The 18015-nt window shown below is 35.0% G+C and overlaps 1 protein-coding gene across 1 annotated transcript in view; it reads left to right on the top strand.

The window, feature by feature from the left end:
- LOC129802150 (quinone oxidoreductase-like protein 2) overlaps nucleotides 1-18015 on the top strand; it is a 40308-nt gene that overhangs the window by 4531 nt on the left and 17762 nt on the right. The gene's annotated exons all lie outside the window — the stretch shown is intronic.

Raw genomic sequence — 18015 nt, 5'->3', positions numbered from 1 at the left:
CAAATTTTCAAAATTAAATATTTTGTTTTGATAATTTTAAATAAATGAAAACTTTAAAATTTCTTTGAATTCAACATTGAATTTTTTACTTCGAAAATTGAAAGTATTATAAATTATTAAAAATGCATTATCAATTTCGTCAAATATTTGTAATTTCTTAAGTTCGAAGTAAAATTCGAAAACTCTTTTTTAATACATCCATATTAATATAATTTTCGAAATAATCTTCCCAATATTAAAAGTCAATTTCGAATTGTCAAACTAAGTTTTCGTTAAGGTTTTCGTAAAATATTTATAAATGGAAAAGAAACTATAAACGTTAATGATTCGATTTTCATCTCAACAAAGTGAAGACCAACACTTGAGACTCGAGACACTTGGAGTTCGAAATTCGATCAGGAAGTACTGTAGCCAGCACACGGACAACACAAGAATGACAAAACCCTTCTCTAATAAGTATTTCTGCAAAAAACTCTCGATGATAAGTTATTTGGAATTTTTTTAATACATTAGTCTATTTTCGAAATCGTTTCCGAAATTATAGGAATAATGGTTAATATCATTAAACAAAAGAGACCAAGTTGTAAATGAAAAAAATATAATTTTCAGGAGTTAATTTTGAAATTCGACAAATCCTAAGTTTTTGAAAGTTTCGAAAATGGATAAATCTTCGTGTGTCTCTGGAATTTCATCTTTCGAAAATGAATGAAATATATGGGAACATAAAAAAGAAAATGATAATAATTTGTTTCATATTTCTTAAGTTCACAAAACATGCCTCAAGTAAAAGAATTCAGATTTGTTTATAAAAAAGAATATATAGAAAAACATAATTCAGATTTTCGAAAATCGAATTTTTGAATTGTTTTCAATTGACCACGAACTGCGAAATAACAAACTACTAGTAATTATTAGTAAATATTTGCAGATATAAATTTTGCAGATAAGTTTGTAGCTTTTCGACATCGAAACCCGATGAATGATTTTAGAAAATTCTAAAATGCTTCTACAGTTACAATAATTGTCGAATCTTACTATTCAGAAGTGGAGATTGAAAAGTTCGAAGATCTATTTGATAAGACCAAAAGGAGACATTGAGCCCGATCACAAGTAGATTTTGAATCTCCAATAGTGTCTTGGATGAAAGGTAAATGCAACTCTATTTGCACAAAAAGTCGTTGAAGTTCGAAGAATTCAAATTCAATTTCGAATTTCTAAATTTCTAAATTTTCGAACAAGTTGGGGAAAATTTATCAAATATCACATTAAAAAGATGACAAAAGAGTTACTCTGTGATTATGGAGTGATTACATAATGGGACAAGAACAGTAATCGTTGTTGTTCTGTATTTTTCCTTACAACAATGTGAAGACTGTCACATTTTGACACTTGAGCACTTCTAAATTCGAACAGGGTGTAAGTTCCGCCACCTTGCGAAAGTATTAAGAAGTAAGAAAGTCTCTTTTTTGGATCTTCAAATAGATTTTCGAATTTTTCAAGATCTACTTCTGTACGGAAAGATTCTTTCTTCTTGATAATTACGCAAGGGGCTGAAGTACGTCTGTTCGAATTTCGAAATGCTCAAGTGTCAAAATGTTTCAGTCTTCACCTTGTCTTATTATTAAATCCTTTAGCCAGGTTTTTAGTATGATATTTCATAAATTTTCCTTACCTTTCGCAAAAATATTAGTCTGAAAATCCGAAATTGTTCTTAAATCTTCGAAACATCAATGACGTTTTGACAACTTACCTTTTAGTTGGAGAATGAAGCTCTAATTGTGGGTGCACCGAATGACTTTTCACACCTTCTTAGTGAAGATGTTCTTAAATTTTCACAATAAAAATTTAATTTCTATTTTTTTCTTTGATTTCTAAAATAAGTTCGAATTTTTCGAACGTCAACGACATTTTATGTAAACACCATAAACTAACAATTCACAAGTATGGAGTTTAGAAAATTCGAAGATCGATGTGAAAAGCTAAAAAGGAGCATTCTTATTTCTTTATAATTCCGCGAGGTTGTTGAAGTACATCCTGTTCGAATTTCGAAATTCTCAAGTGTCAAAATGTGTAGGTCTTCACTTTGTTGTGAGAAAAAACACAAAGCAACGACATTTACTGCTTCTGTTTCATTATTTAATCACTCAATAATCACTGAGTAACTCTTTTGCGAGCTTTTTAGTGTGATATTTAACGAACTTTCCCCAATTTGTACGAAAATTTAGCGTGAAAATTCGAAATTGAATTTGAATTCTTCGAACTTCAACGACTTTTTATGCAAATAGTTTTTGATGCAATACTTGTATTTGCATCAAAAACGTGTAATACACGTTCCAATACGATCGATCTAAAACGGCAAATTATGGAAAATGGAATTTAAGTAGGAATTGATGTACATCAGAGCCAACAGCGGGAATTTGAGTTACTGAACGGTTTTTTTTTTAGAACGGAATTATTGAACTTTTTCGAACTGTAGTGAAATGGCTGTGCTTAAGGTGGGGCGCAGCTTGAAGGCGCTCCCGATTTGGAGACAAAGTTTAAGACTTAAGATATAGATTGCTATTAACCTTTTAGACAAGACTCTGACAAGAAAAATTCCGGTTATAGATAAAATGTTTAGGGGTTTTGAAAGAACTGCTGGAATATTTACACTGAGAGCTCTCTGATATTCGGCTGACTAGAACTGCAAATGACAGATAAAAACCTGTATTTGACAGCTGTCATTCGAATATATTTCGAATATTATTTCGAATAGCAAAAACTTTTCAATATTTTCCTTACTCTTTTTATTACTTTTCGTTCTTTTTTGAGAAAGTTTATGAGCTTAAAAAGAACTTGTTCACACTGACATTTTTCTCCGCATGAGGGCAGTGCTTTCTCCCGCAAGAGGCGCTGGCAACTGCTGTTAATTTTAATTCTTAAGCTTGGTTAATTCAATCTAAAGCAATAATCTATATCTCATTCTAAGTTTTCGGAATTGAATTAATTTCAAAATGCGCCAACAGGCGGCAAAAGTAATGCTTATAAAGCCTTTTTTTAATGAAACATAAAAAAGAATTCTGCTGAGAAATCGAGGAAATAACTCCTATATCTCCAACATAATTAAAATTTTGCGATATTTCTCTGAATAAATTGCATCAAATGGAAGAATTTATTGAGTAAGAAGAAGGCTGGTGAGGTGGAAAAAAAGGGAACATGGACTTGAAACTATTAAATGTTCAACACAATAATTGTGGCAATTAACCATAAATCCCTCTCACACATTTTATTTTCTATTAATAAGGTGTACATTGCAAGAATCAATTGTTGTCACACACAAAAATCAGCGTTCGACCTTCGGCGGCAGCCAAGTGTTAGAGGCTTGAAGAAAAGTTGAATGCGGGGAGATTTAAGATTGAGATTATAGTTTTTTTTTCTTAGATCTGCTCTGAGGTGTCTTGTCACTCCTCCAGCTTCCAGGACTCAACAGTTCATGCTCCCAAATTGTTTAGAAATTCTTTGGAATTTTTTTAATTTTTGGTTTACATTTTCAGCAGTGCACAGTGGTTCAATTTTAGCCACAATTCTACAACAATTCCATCACAATTTTTTACGTAAGACCTCCCCATGTGATTGTCATGTCTCGTATAATGCTCAAAAATGTGTCTTTCTCTCTGTGTTTGGGCAAAAATTGCACGCAATCTGCTTGGATATGAGGTGAAAAGTATTTTTATGTGGAAATGATCAAGGCCGTTTCATATCATTTGATTAATTTTATAACATTGCGAAAGTTTCCCTTTTGGTTCATTCATGGTAAACATATGACTTTTCTCACGGAAAACCTGTCTGTCCTTTTCCAAAAAAAAATTAGGCCATCTCTATAAGAAAACATAATTTGTCTCCCATACCAAGGGATAAGGTGGAAATTGGAGTGTGAAGGGAATTTATCAGATCGTGACGAAGGATTAGATTTCAGCGTGGTGTATGATTTGCAAAGAAAAAAAAAGAAGTGAAAAAAAATAACTCTGAAATGTTAAGTGAAATATCATGTAAAAAAAGACGAGACCTTGCTCAAAATATCCAGCAGCATGTTACAGAAGAATATTTCATGAGATTCTTTTCATACAACACTCCCGGATACATTTATTCTGCCGATTTTTTCTAAATGGGGAATTTAAGCAAAATCCCCCCAAGCAGCATATTTTGGTCATTTAAAAGTAATTGATGACTTTGACAAGCACAACCGGAAAATTGACTCGTAATATTAATATTTTTTGTTTTGCTAGAAATTATCGATAAAATAGAGAAAATTCTGGAAATTTTTCCTAAGTTATCACTATAATATGACCTTCTGGTGACTGTTTTTTGACCAAAGATCCAAATTCATTGTTGAATTAAGTAGATTTTATTGCTTTTTGACATAATTTGACGCAAAAATACAGGAAAACTCTTTAGACCACTGCTCGACGCTACGCTAGAATAGAACTATTCAAAATTTCTTAACGCTGTACGAGCGTGTGTAAACAAAAGAGAACGATATAGTAAATTTATTACTAACGAGTCGAAAACGAGTTGAAATGCACGTTGGCAATTAATTGAGATCAGTAGCAACAGACAGTCAGAGCTCGTGTCTTCATAGCTCAGTTGGTAGAGCATTCGCCTAGATTGCGAAAGGCCCCCGGTTCAAGCCTGGGTGGAGGCAGGAATTTTTTCCTGTCTCTATTTGGGTTGAATTGTTGAGTTGGGAAGTCACTTGTTCTGATTGTCGCTTTCTGTGCATAAACACAAAACTTCTTGGGCTTACGTACCAAGCGAACAGAAGTCTGTTAAATCACTTTTGTAAATTTATTACGATTTTATTACGATACAAAAAATTTGATAGTCCACCGTTAAAAGACCACGTTAACGCTGTCTGTTCGATGTTACCTTTATTACTAACCTCTCTATTGTTGCGTTGTCATTTGGGTGTAGTAACTCGATTTTGAGGGTTGCTTTCAATGACAATTTCATCATCCTAAGATTTTTCTAGAAATATAACTTCCAGAAATATTTCAGTTTAAACAGGAAATAGTTGACAAAAAAGTATGATTAAAAGGTATTTGCCACACCATAAGTGTGAATTAATTAAATAGAGGCGACACTCATATCTCAAAATGATGGTGCGGAGTCTGAGCACCGCCAAAGATGAAAGAAAATCGTGGTTCAGATTGAGCACCCGGAATAAAATTAATATGATAAGAGTGGTGCCTCCGAAAATAATAGTCATAACATTGCCAAATTATTAGCTATTGGGAAAATTATGAAAGAGGGTGAGCTGGAAGGAATAAAAAATAGTTTACTCAGTCGACTCAGTGTGTACTCGTACCATCTATGTACGCAATATAGTCGAGAAATAAACGTCAAATGAAAATTGTACGTCAACGGTCAAAACGCTACCTGGACAAACTTATTTTGACATTTTATCGGTTTCGCTTACGGTTCTTAGTCACCCCTAATCTGAAGGGTTCTACGACGGTTAAATATTGAGGGCACTATATCAGTGGTCTCCGCCGCTAGATGGAGTGTTGAACGTCCAATGAATATCTCCGAAGGGTATACAAATGGGCTTCTCAGTCGACCTTCACCCAAACCTTCACTAAGAAGGCCAAGGATCCGTTACGAGGTCCACTACTAGTAAAATTCCCATTCTGATGCTACTTGGGTACCTACAGTTATCCATTAGCTATCCGCAAATTGTATTGCTGAATACAATAGTGCAATAAAAAAAAACACATGGAAATTCCATTTTAGCTTCTGTGGTTGGGTTTTTCGCTCATGAAGTGTGTCGCCTTTAGAGATGATGTCTTTTGGAGTGCATTTTGGCAAGTTGCTTGGCCAGACGGGCAAAAAGGAGTTAGTGGAGACCTCCACATTTGGCCAAACGTGCATCTCTCTTGGTTGATTTTTCAATCATGATGGGAAAATGTGAAGATTATGCAAAAAAATTCATAAGGGAGAACATGTAAAAATTCTGTGATTTATTGGCTGATTCTGCCACTGGCGGGATGATTTTCTCCTCCGATGAAATCTTGTGTTGAGATAATAATTTACACGTTATGTGAAATAACACCATTTTCCAATATTTCAATTCAATGAGGCACGATCAGCTCAAGAGACACTGTAGTGCTGTTGAGTGGCATGAAAAAGATAATGAGGAAAAGAGATCTTTTTATTGCTCTAAGTCTCAAGAGGGAGAGAGCTTTAATTCACTGGTTTTGAAATTATATTTATATCACATATTTACTTCATGGGTTGCAAATGGAGCAGTTTGTCAATTCCGAAATTGGGTGAGATTTTCGAATCGGAAGATTCGTTAAAAGTTCAATCCCGATGCTTTTTCGTAATTAACCAGGACGTTGTACGACAGTTTTACAGCAGGACGTTGTACGTCAGTTTTACCTAACGGTTCGTTTCTGCAAAAGAGCGCTCTTACGTTCGTTTTTCGCAGGAAAACTTATTAAGTGTGACTTTCACAGGATGTTTTGAACATCATTGATTTGAAATATGGCGAATCGTCAAAATCGGTACAGCAGGCCGTTGAACGTTTAAGAATAGAAAGATTTACCCGGTCGTTGTTAAGGACTGAGTAGTGGTACCCACTAATAGAGGTACTGCTTCATGGTTTACGTATTTTCACTTTTTGTTCTTAGAAGTGGACTTAGGACAACTGTGCCACATTTATCCTTTATCGCAGAAGTGGGCAAGAACCGTTTGTTACCAAATAAACGTCAAAACAAGTTTGTCCAGGTAGTGTTTTGACCATTGACGTACATTTTTTCATTTGACGTTTGTTCGGTCTCAAACGGTTCTTGCTCATCTCTGCTTTATCCACTTAGTAATTGAAGCCCCTATGAGTTGCAGATGTTCTAAATTTTGTAATACGATTCTAAGAGCAGGAAGATCTCAACTTCGTTATTGCACTGGCCTTTCAGAAACACGTTTTTGAGTTGTTTCAAAAACAATTGGTACGTTATACTTCAAGGGAAACTAAACATGTCCTTGGAAGTACTTTGATAATTTATTTTTCGTCCAACACAGCAGTGCACTTTTCAGTGCAAGAGCTGACGAGCGGAATCGTTTGAAACTGGTTTACGTTTCTTTACATTACGTCTTCAGGATGTTCGTTATTCTGTTTTGCTTATGGCTGATTCCATTCTGAGTTTATCGTAGATGAAGGGCCCCTTGCACCTCTACTGTTCTAGTATTTGAAAATGTGCTTCACCGATTAGCCATGGTAGATCATATCGATGAAGGCCGTCCTTAAGTGCCGGAATTAAAGAAAAGCTTACGAACACGAACAGTAGGGAGTCAAACTACTACGATATGCCATATCACTCTTCTCCTATCTTAATCTTCATGTGGTTGACCTTACTTCCCAGCGGCTATTCCCTAATTAGCTCCGGTATCTTATACAGATCGTAAGTTCCTAGATCTTGAAGGAGTCCCAAATGGAGTGAGTGAAATTGGGAACTTCTATTTAGTCATGTGTCTTACTCCCCTTACTGGCAGTCCTGAGTACCTCTGTAAAACGTTGTGCCACCATTATTATTATTTATAATTACCTGTCGCTATCTAGGCAACTGCTCTGCCACTGAGCTATGGGAACACTCGCTCTGACTGAGTATTGCGCCTGACTTTTACCAATTGTGCTTGCATTTCAACTTTTTGTCGACTTTTCTCGAGTCTTCTAATATCATGTGTACAATTCTGTCGACAGTCTACGGCTCCATGGCTCCATCACTAAGTGACGGATAGATAGGAAGCGAAAGATCCTCAGTTCAAATCCAAGTGTAGGCAGGAATTTTTCCTGTCTCAGGTGAGAACTGAGGATTGAGTGTCACTCGTTCTGACTGAAATCAATAGCAAAATACTCTTGGGCTTATTAACCAAGTTGAACACATGTTCAAAACACTCCAATAGTTTGGAAGAAAAGTACAAACTTTTACGAGGTTTTTGTAGGTTATGGAAAATTGGTGCATCACCAAACTTGGGGTAGCACTGAACACTGATTTAAAAAAAAAACTGCTTGACCTGTGACGATAATTTGTTCAGTGTACCTAGCATCCCAGTATCCATGAATTCATATAGGTATCCTCCTCTGAAGTATGATATCTAATTAAAAAATCGCGGTGTAGTGAGAAGTGGGGCACCTTTGTATTCGTCGTGCAGCTTTGACCGATAAGCTTCGTAATTGTATTCTTTCATCTTGTCTTGCCGAGGCAACTCAATTTAATTGGCATTTGGAAATACACTCAATCCCGGTATTATGCACATTTTCTGGATCGAAAAAAACGCGCGAAATGACATTAAGCATCGAGAAAATTTGCATACCCGCAGGGGCTTTCTTTTTTTATGCATTTTTTATGCATATTTTATGCATTTTTGCACACTTCAAGTGTCTTTTCGAAAAAGCAACTATTCCAAGTTATAGACGGTTTATTAGGGTTAATATTTATCGTGAAAATCTTTTACTGGAAGGGGGTCGTTTTTGTGAATGGAGGAAAATTCTTAAAAATTACCACCCTTGCAGCTCAGGAAAATTGAATTTTGCAGCTTCGTAAAAGCATCTATCAAAATTACTGACCATCGAATTTGAGAATTTCTCACTGTTTTGGGTCACACTGTGCACGCCGCTCGGGATATTTAACTCATCAGAGATTCCACTGAATAAATTCACAAGAAAATTGGGATATTAAACAATTTTCATTAAAATCTCGAAAGAAAACACGCGTTTCTCCATCAAAATGAGACTTCATCAGATGTTTTTCTTTCACTTCTGTCAAATTAAACATTAAGCCTGAATCTGCTTATGGTTGGTGTGATTCTTTCATTGCCCATGCGGTGCGTTTTGAGAATTTTTCATCCAATTTGTTTTGCTTTCAAGCGGAATTTTTCACATTTCACTTTAAATTAATCACTGGTAATTCTAAGAATCACTAATGTTCAAAAAATGTTCTGTAAGACAGATTCGAGACGTTAGAGAAAAAACAAGGATTACAATAGGTGTGATTACTACTTTCCGATTTGTGCAGTGATGAAACTAGACTGCTTATGGTAGATGTGATTCTTTTATTGCGACTTCGATGTATTTTGAGTATTTCTTATTAAATTTTTCTTTTTTTAAAGTGGAACTTTTCACATTTCACTTCAAATTGGTGTTTGGCCATTTTTGACATCAGTTACGTCCGAAATATGCTCTGTAAGACCAATTGGAGGTGTTAGAGAAAATCCGAGGATTAGATTAGGTGTGATTATGAGAGAATCATACCTAACCAAGCTCTTAACTGACTGTCAGAATGCAGGGAAAAAATGGTTTTCCGAGTGTCCAAAAACATGTGTTAGAAAAATAGCTTAAAATTGATTTTTTAATGCGTGATACCTCCTACAAATGGTGAAAACAAGTAGATGAAAGTTCCATCTAAGTAGTGATGCCCAAATTTTAGTGTTTGGTGTAATGTTTTCGGGGAAAATGAGGCCTACAGAGGTGGGAAAAAGTGGTACGAAGCTGAGTTAACCAGGGCACCTTCGTAAAAAATGCCGCTGAATTTTCATTTTCCTGTAGAGGAAAATCCAAGGACTTCCAGGAATTTTGTGAGGCAGAATTATGAAACCAATAAGTAAGAGATTTTTTGATATAGTGATATAATTGATTGGGTTTGTGTGGCATTCAGTAAAAAATCTTAAATTTTGGACTCCTTTTTTAATACGAACCTTCAAAACCTTCCCCTACTACCCCGTGCCCGTGTAAGGTGGTAACGCCATTTGCCCTAGCCTTAGCTATAGGGCTTGTCTTCTCGGATATATTCTTTTACACTTTCCCCATCTGCAACAGAGAGGATATTTCAAAATTCCAATTTAGGTCTTGTTCCGAATTACCCCACAATACCCTATGTACTGCTTTTTTTATTTTGCTAAAGCATAAATGAAGCTAGGAAAAATTCTCTTGACTTAATGAAAAATTGCAGTTTTTTTTCTGGTGGTTTGTGTTTTTGGCGGGGAATTTTTGTGAATGATCGTTAAAAATATTAATGTTTTAAGCTTGTTGGTGTGATAATCGAACATGAAAAACAGCAGTTAGTGTGTGTACAAAAGCAATGAAAATTCTTTTGGTTTGGAATATCTCTCTCAGTGTTATTTTGTTGCCACTGGTACTGGTGAGTGTTGGAGGGCTCCCCTCTTTTTGGTTTTCTCAACCATATGTCGAAGAAATATCTACAGCAACAAATACAATTCAAAACACCCGGAGGGGGCTCTACCAAAGTCTTGCTTCACGTCACTTAAGAAATCTTCGTGGTAGCATTTGTCAGTAAGAGAAAGACGGTTAAAGTGTATGGTACGAAAATATATAACTTGGAATACAATTTTGTGCTTGAGAAAAGCAAAAATAGAAAAAAAAGTAAAAAAAAACTCGATCGGCTTGCAATTTGAGTTTTCACCTGAATTTTTACCGCGAGTTTTTCCATCAAAGTTGTGCCTTGCTTAATTGTGTGTCTCTGTGTTGTTTTTTTTTCGTTTTTCACGTGTTCTTCGCAATTTCCAGAGGGGAAATCTCTGATATATCACGGTATATATTGCTAGTTTTTCTTTTTTTCTATTTTTCAAACTATGTATAACTCCTAAGCGCACTTCAAGAAAATGTTGTTTTAAAAAATCCAAGAGAAACTCTAAAGAGAAACTCGAGAGAGGAATTTTGTTTTCATTGAAAAGGAAAATTCTTTGAGGTAAAGGATTGCGCGGGAAAGTAGATTTTCCTTTTGGTATAGGGAGTTATTGGGAAGATTAAGAGAAGGATCATGCGAAGATCATGTTGGTGATCGTGAGGATTTAATGTTGAAAGAGAGTAATAAGTTATGGAGTTGTTATGGATGAAAAAGTGAAATTTGAAAGAGATATTGAAAAACGGGCAAAAATACAAGTGTGAAGATCACTGATCATACGAAGTGTAATTGAGAGAGAGGGAATAATGCTTATAAAAAGATTGAGGTGTATTGGAATTATTTAAAATAAAAAAAATTAAAAAAAAAAACGAGAAGAATGCAGATAAAAGAATCACGATGAAGTGTGCAATGTTAATAAAGTGCAATATAATTGTGGCATTTCACCATCAATGATGAAGAGTTCCAATGAGTCTTCCAATGACGTTCCAAACAGAATTTTATGCTAACCTATGTGCGCTAGTGTTAGTGCAAGAGAGAGAGAGAAATTTTTTTTTGTAATATATCATTTGCTAAGATCACATACAAAACCATCATTTTATGCTCTCTTATGAGAGTGAATCTCTGTCTAAGTTGCAATGGCGATGGAAGATCGCATCCAAAACTAAAATTGATCTTCATAACGATCATTAACGATCATAAGATGCGATCTCGTCGCCCCAAAAAAAAAACGGACTTTTCAGTCATCAGTGCAAATTTCTCAGACACAAAAATCATGCTTAAAGAGAGATATTTAAATTGCAATGAGTTAACATAAAATGTAAAATACCTGTGAGACCCATATAGTGATCTAATACTTTCCATTTTCGTTATTATACAACTCAATGGCGATCGAACTGATCAACATCAGTGTTGGAAAAAACAGTTGATCGAGGGTGGGTAAAAACACAAAATAACATTGTAAAATGTGAATGGCGCCATGTAGAAAATTCCAAAGTTAAAAAAAACCGCTTAAAAAATCAGGATCGCAATGCAGGATCTAGCGTGATCACCTGCAATCAACTTGATCAGTTGCAGTGATTAACCAACAAAAATTCAATGTTAAAACCTAGATCTTGCATTAAGGAAGCATACAATCTCGGTGATTGCGTTTTCATTGCGATCGGACAAGATCACCCAAAGAGAGAGAGATCATCAAGATCACCTCAAAAAGTCATTTGCAGGCAAAACTGGCGCAATTGATCAGTCACCGAATGAAAATATGTGTGGAATATCGCAAGGTCACTGACATGTATCGGTAATTTAGTGAAAATTGCTTTTTGCGCGATTTCGAGAGATTAATGTGGATAAATAAAATATTGTGAAATTTTTAATGGAAAATTGTGCGCCATTTGTGGATTAATTAAAATATCTCTGCAATGGTGATGAATTGTTTGAAGGGAAAATCGGGTAGTGAAGTGCAGAAGAGTTTGCATCATGCTCTAAATTTTATTGCTTTGCCCTGAAGGAGACTTCAGACTGTTTATTCATTCATCAAAAATGCAGAATTCTAAAAACAAATTGCGGGTTTTAAAAAAAAGACAATCAGATTGTCTATTCAATTTTGCAATTGTCTAAATATACCTATAAATTCAGGATTAAGGTAAAGTACCCTTACTCGACCGGGTTCCTCTATTCGACCGGTGGGTCAATTTTTGAATATTTGATGGTGAATTTCATCAATTTCTATGAATTTGTCACTGATTCGTACTATTTAAAGAATAATTGACCTATTAATGTTAGATCATACACAAAATATTATAGCAAATATAATTAAATTGAATAAATAAAACTACCGGTCGAATAGAGGAACCGGTCGAATAAAAGGTACTTTACCTTACTTAGTATCTCGTACAATATACCATTTCCCTTTTATCCAAGGCACTTTCCACTTTATCATTTATCCAAACCACCTAAATTCAGGTTAGGTTTGGTTCCTGAATATTGTTGGAGAATTCTCCATAATGTACTAGGACTATTGAGCCTAGAGGAGTTGGAGGGAGAAAGCCCGCCCTGACGAAGACGCTTCTAAGCCAACGGTACCAAAGTACCAATTGATCAGCTGGAGTGGTGACTCTGAGGGGTGCCATAACGGCTAACTTCAGAGGATACTATATTGCCGATAGATAGAGCTATGAGTCGTCCATTCTCAATCGACCTTCAACCGTGAAGCTGAGAGGAAGCTCGATTCGTGTACTCCCCGGGAATAGGCCATTTGGGCTCTACTCTGGGAGGCTGTCGATTAAGGGCACTCCAGCATGTTCCGGTATATGTCAGTAACGTACCAGCTACAATAAAGACTCGAAAAATATTCCAACGACTATCAAAGTTTTCATTGACCACAAATTCGCGGTTTCCACACGGATATTTGACTTCTCTCATGAAATATAAGGGCCTTGACAGACATGAGGATTAGCCTTGAGACGGCTTAGCGTAATTATATCAGAAATAAAGGTCAAACTACATTTACTTCATTTTCCACTAAGTCGTCTCTCGGCTTAAGTCGTAAGTGTGTCTAGGACATAACTCTCTTATATTAGGGATATAGGCTCACATAGGCTTAAGCCCTTAATGCAGGTTTCGGACTAGAGATTTAGTCCTGTCTCCTAACGTTTTGAAATCCTGATTAACAAGTAATTTTAGTGGACTCTTAATATTTAGTTATTTCAAGATCGTTTTCAATTTCATATCTAATCTTAAATTTTTTTTTAACAAAAACATTGCCCAATAAGAAATTAGAGGAGTTAAGCCATGTAGCTAAACCTTGGGTCTGAAGCCCCTATATAGGCTAATTCTTAAGAATATTTAGCCCGTAATATTTGGCGTTAGTTTGGGCTGATCCTTTACCGGCAAATCTCATGTGATAAATATTCTCGAAGATTAGCGTTAAGCCCAAAATAGACAGAGGGATCGGCTTAGAGATCAGCTCGAAAATGAGGATTGGTGTCAATACACTCAGGGATCAGCCCGAAATTTCGGGGATCAGGCTGAGCTTCTAAATTTAAGAGGTTTAGTGAAATTTACGAAGATTAGCGACATCAGCACCAGTGGCAAAAATATAAAACTTAACTTTGGGTGTGTTTGGGTGCTTTTCGAATTGTCAATTGAGTGAAAAAAACATGGAGACTGATGCCACGCAATGTCTCAAAATCTTAAAAATGCATTATGATTGAATTAATGGGAAGGTCGTATCCGTATGGAAAATCCATTGATATTGAACTTAACAAGTTTCTCAGTTATCAAAGTTGTACATTTAACAGAAATTTACGCTGAAGACGCTACTTCTTGATTCTAAATCATCAGTGTATGATAGTTTGGACTATTCTTTTGCCGCCAAATTTTTCGAGATGATTTTATTCTCAAGTATCAATCAGCCTGTGTCTATTTTCGGCATAACTGTCATATACTGATTCCTTAGGATCATTGACAAACAGTCCTGAGTTTATTGAGACCTTGGTACCAAAAATACAACCAGGCTGATCCCTGAGAATACTCAGCTCGAATAATTTGACAGTAAAAGATCAGACAAATACACGTATGACTTAGGATCAAAGGATTAGTGTTTTCTGAATAAATTTCTAGTAAATGTGCACACTTTGAATGCTAGAAGACTTTTTACTTGCAATATCTATGCTCTTCTTATACGGAGAGAAGAACTCTGGCCTTCACATTATTCTTATATTCATGCATTTTTGCGACATTGCGTGGCATCAGTCTCCATGTTTTTTCACCAAATTGACGTTTCGAATAGCACCTAAAAACACCCAAAGTGAAGTTTCATATATTTTCCACTGGCGCTGATGTCGCTAATCCCACTAATTTGGAGCTGATCATTCTTCGGACTGATCTTAAAGCCGATTCCCGTGTCTATTTTGGATTCTTAGAGCATGACCTTAAAACTCTAAAAAGTTTGAGTAGAGATCACTTAGATATGTAAAGCAATAATACACCTGGGAGTAGATCTTAAATTAATATCTCTACTAATTTTGAACGAAGTAAAATTGGGTCATATTAAACATTCCAGATACAGTAGACTCTCTCTCAATCGGGAATATGGGGCAAAATGTCATCCAGTTTAGCGATAGAATTGAGCGTCAAAGCCTTTGTAAATTCCACAAAAAGCGCTCAATTATAAAGAATCACGGTAAAATAGGAAGAACTACAGCGAATTTGATCGAATTAGGTTCATAATTAAACGTGAAAATTGGCAACAAAATTTGTCGCCCGATTGAAAAAGAGCCGATTGAGCGAGAGTCTACTGTAAGTTGGTTATTCACTTGATTTCGGTTTTATTCTCGTGGTTCTCATGTGACAATTCTTCCTCTGACCAATAAAATTCAATACATTGCAATATTTGGATTTAAATTTTGATTGATGATATTTTGATTTGATTTGCACGCAATCTGAGTTTACTCACGTTAAGGATCCCATCTACAATGATCTGATCTAGGTTTTATCAAAATACCTTAGGAATAATATAATTGAATTTCGGATAAAAATTAAGTATCGGTTATGAATCGTATCATTATCGGTTCAGAACAGATTTGAACTGGTTCAGTCTTGTCAGAAAGTCCAAGACCTTTCCAAGTGTCCAAACATGACACCATTTGACTGAGAAATACACACCTTAGAGCCTTTTTATCCTTTAACCTTGAAAAAACGTTATTAAGAATGATTCAGGGGCATTTCTGTAAATCTTCAATAAAAAAAATCATGCTCGTCCAATACAAGATAAGGGGACCCAACAATAAGACTTTAATTTACACTCGGCTATCGGCATTATTTTAGGCCTTATCAGTAAGATCTGAAATTGTAGGCCCTATTTTGACCGCTCAGAATAAGAATCGAATAAGTCCCAGTAGACAAATTTTACAGGAGAGCGATTCTCTACACAAAACAAAGCGTCGAATAATTTATATTATTAATGCAGTGTACTTAAATTTGTTTAAAATTACTAAAATCTTACTTTATTTAACTATTTCATTTTCTAAGTGACAGTTGAGCAGCACGGCCGGTAATATAATTTTCGTAGTTCCAATGCTCGCCACTACGAGCGCAAAACAATGTCCTTTAGGTCCTTTACGTATATTTTCTAAGAAGTGTTTTCTATGAAAATTTCTTAAAAGTAAGGCAAGAGATAATACTTCCTCCCCATATGTCATTAATCACTCTGCAATAAATTTAGTTCCTGTCATTCCTAAAAAAATGTATTTTTTTTTTTAATTTTAATTAAATTTTGAGCCTGTAATTTTGGCAGAACAATTTTTGCTGATTTTGATACACGGATAACCTTAGCTCTTTCTCTATTTAAATGATTGAATTTGTGATTATAAAAAAAGTTGAAGGCCTTTAAATGGTCAACCATTCTCTGGAAGTAATGAAGTTTGAAAAACCGACACCAGAGGCGCTGTAGTCTCAAATATGTCAGAAAGCATAGAAAAAATTATTTAGGCAATTTTAAGAATTGTTTTGATTGTTCAATATCGATCGATTATAGATATTAATGTTCCTTCAAAGTGCGAGCAATAAATAAATATTCACGTCTGAAAGGTTGCCATTAGAAAATGAGGCGCAAGAATAAAAGGCGATAACCGTGGCGAAGAAGTGCATTGAGATAAGAAATCCACCATTTGGAAGAGAGCGTGCTTGGGATTAATTGTGTATGAGAAACAAGTGACTTCTTTTTATGGTTGTTCAATTCAAAAGTGGCAAAAGGTGGTAAATATGTACACTATGTACCGTTTTGTTCAACTCATTACTTACTTGCAGTGGAAATAATACTCACCTGTGTGTGACAAGGTGAAGAAATGGGAGAGAGAGAAAAAAAAGAGTCGTATATAATGGCAGTTGGTGACTTTTTGAATTTGATCGATCATCAAATATTTACACGTCTAGCCAACTGTCTTATGGGAGAGTTGGCATAGAAGGAAGCTTGTTAACTTCTTTTTTTTTTGATTCTTTCACCAAACATACTGTTCTCTCAATGAAGTCTCCGGAGGATGTGGTTGGGTAATGCACAACTCAATTGAAATGAACTTCATGTGGAGAGACACTTTGTGCATAAATATCAACATAGCCTAGAATTTATGGGGACTAACCACACCTGGTGAGTTAATACATTTGCTACTGGAGACTGTGCAATTAGTTACATTGGTTTTTTTCCGTTAGCCATAATCGGGTGGATTTGAATTTTGACAGCCGAAGATAAACGAGGATTTCCGAAGTTGAAATCTTTGTTGAAATGTCAATGGATTTTATTCTGTTAGCCTTTTGGAGTGAATTTAAAGCAACCCCATAGCAAAAGATAGCGGAATAGGAATAACAAGCGAAAAATTCCTCGGAATTTTCCAGTATGTTTCCTTGAAAAAGTCCATAAAAATTTTCCATAATAGGTTCTAAGGAAAATTTCATGGATTTATAACGGATTTTTTCTATGGGATACATCCACGGAAATGTTCGTGGAATTTATGTGGATTTTTCCACCTAAATAAAATGGAGAAAAAATGAAGCTGTCACATGCACCTCATGCTTTTACTTCAGAATATTAAAGAAATAGCAAAGATTACGAGAACTATAATATGTTTTACTAAACCAGCAATAACGAATTAACACTTTATGCAATAAAAAAAATCCTAATATATATATTAAATTACATAAAAACAGTGGAGACTGGGGCAAAAAGTCACAAATCTAAAAATTCTAAATTCAATATCTTCCAAGGTAATAAATATAGCGACTCAGATTTTTTTTCTATAGATAACTCCAATGACCTTCTTCAATGTCGTAAATTTCTTAGAATTCGAACAAGGAATTTAGAAAATAAAAAATATGGAAATTTTTAGCCCTATTTTTGAAATATTTTCCTTGCAGAAAAAATAACAATTATTTCCTACTTATTTTCCAAAATTGATGCACTGGTGAATATTTTCTAAATAATTTGGATTTTTTGCATACGAGTCCGCTATCTATTTTAGAATTTCACAAAAGTTCTTTTCTCCAAAAATCCTTTTACTAAAAATGGCCATTTGGGGTAAAAAGTAACAAAAGGTGTAGAGCAAAAAGTATCAATGAAGCGAAACAATTTCTGATGTCTCACGGCGAAAAGAAACGTCATTATCATGTCTCATGTGTTTTTTTTTTCTAAAACAGCTTAAAAAGCGCTTTTCTCGATTTTTCACTGTTCTCGCAGAGAAAACGGTGTTTTACAAATGTGTAGATGAATAAATTTTCTATGAAAATATGTCCACTAGGTATTTTTTCAAATTTACGGAAGCCCATAATGAAGTGAATCAAACTATTATAA

This window comes from Phlebotomus papatasi, chromosome 2, assembly GCF_024763615.1.
Source record: "Phlebotomus papatasi isolate M1 chromosome 2, Ppap_2.1, whole genome shotgun sequence".
NCBI classification, from domain to species: Eukaryota; Metazoa; Arthropoda; class Insecta; order Diptera; family Psychodidae; genus Phlebotomus; species Phlebotomus papatasi.
The sequence above is the reverse complement of the archived record's forward strand: the minus strand, read 5'-3'. Positions and strand labels throughout refer to the sequence as shown.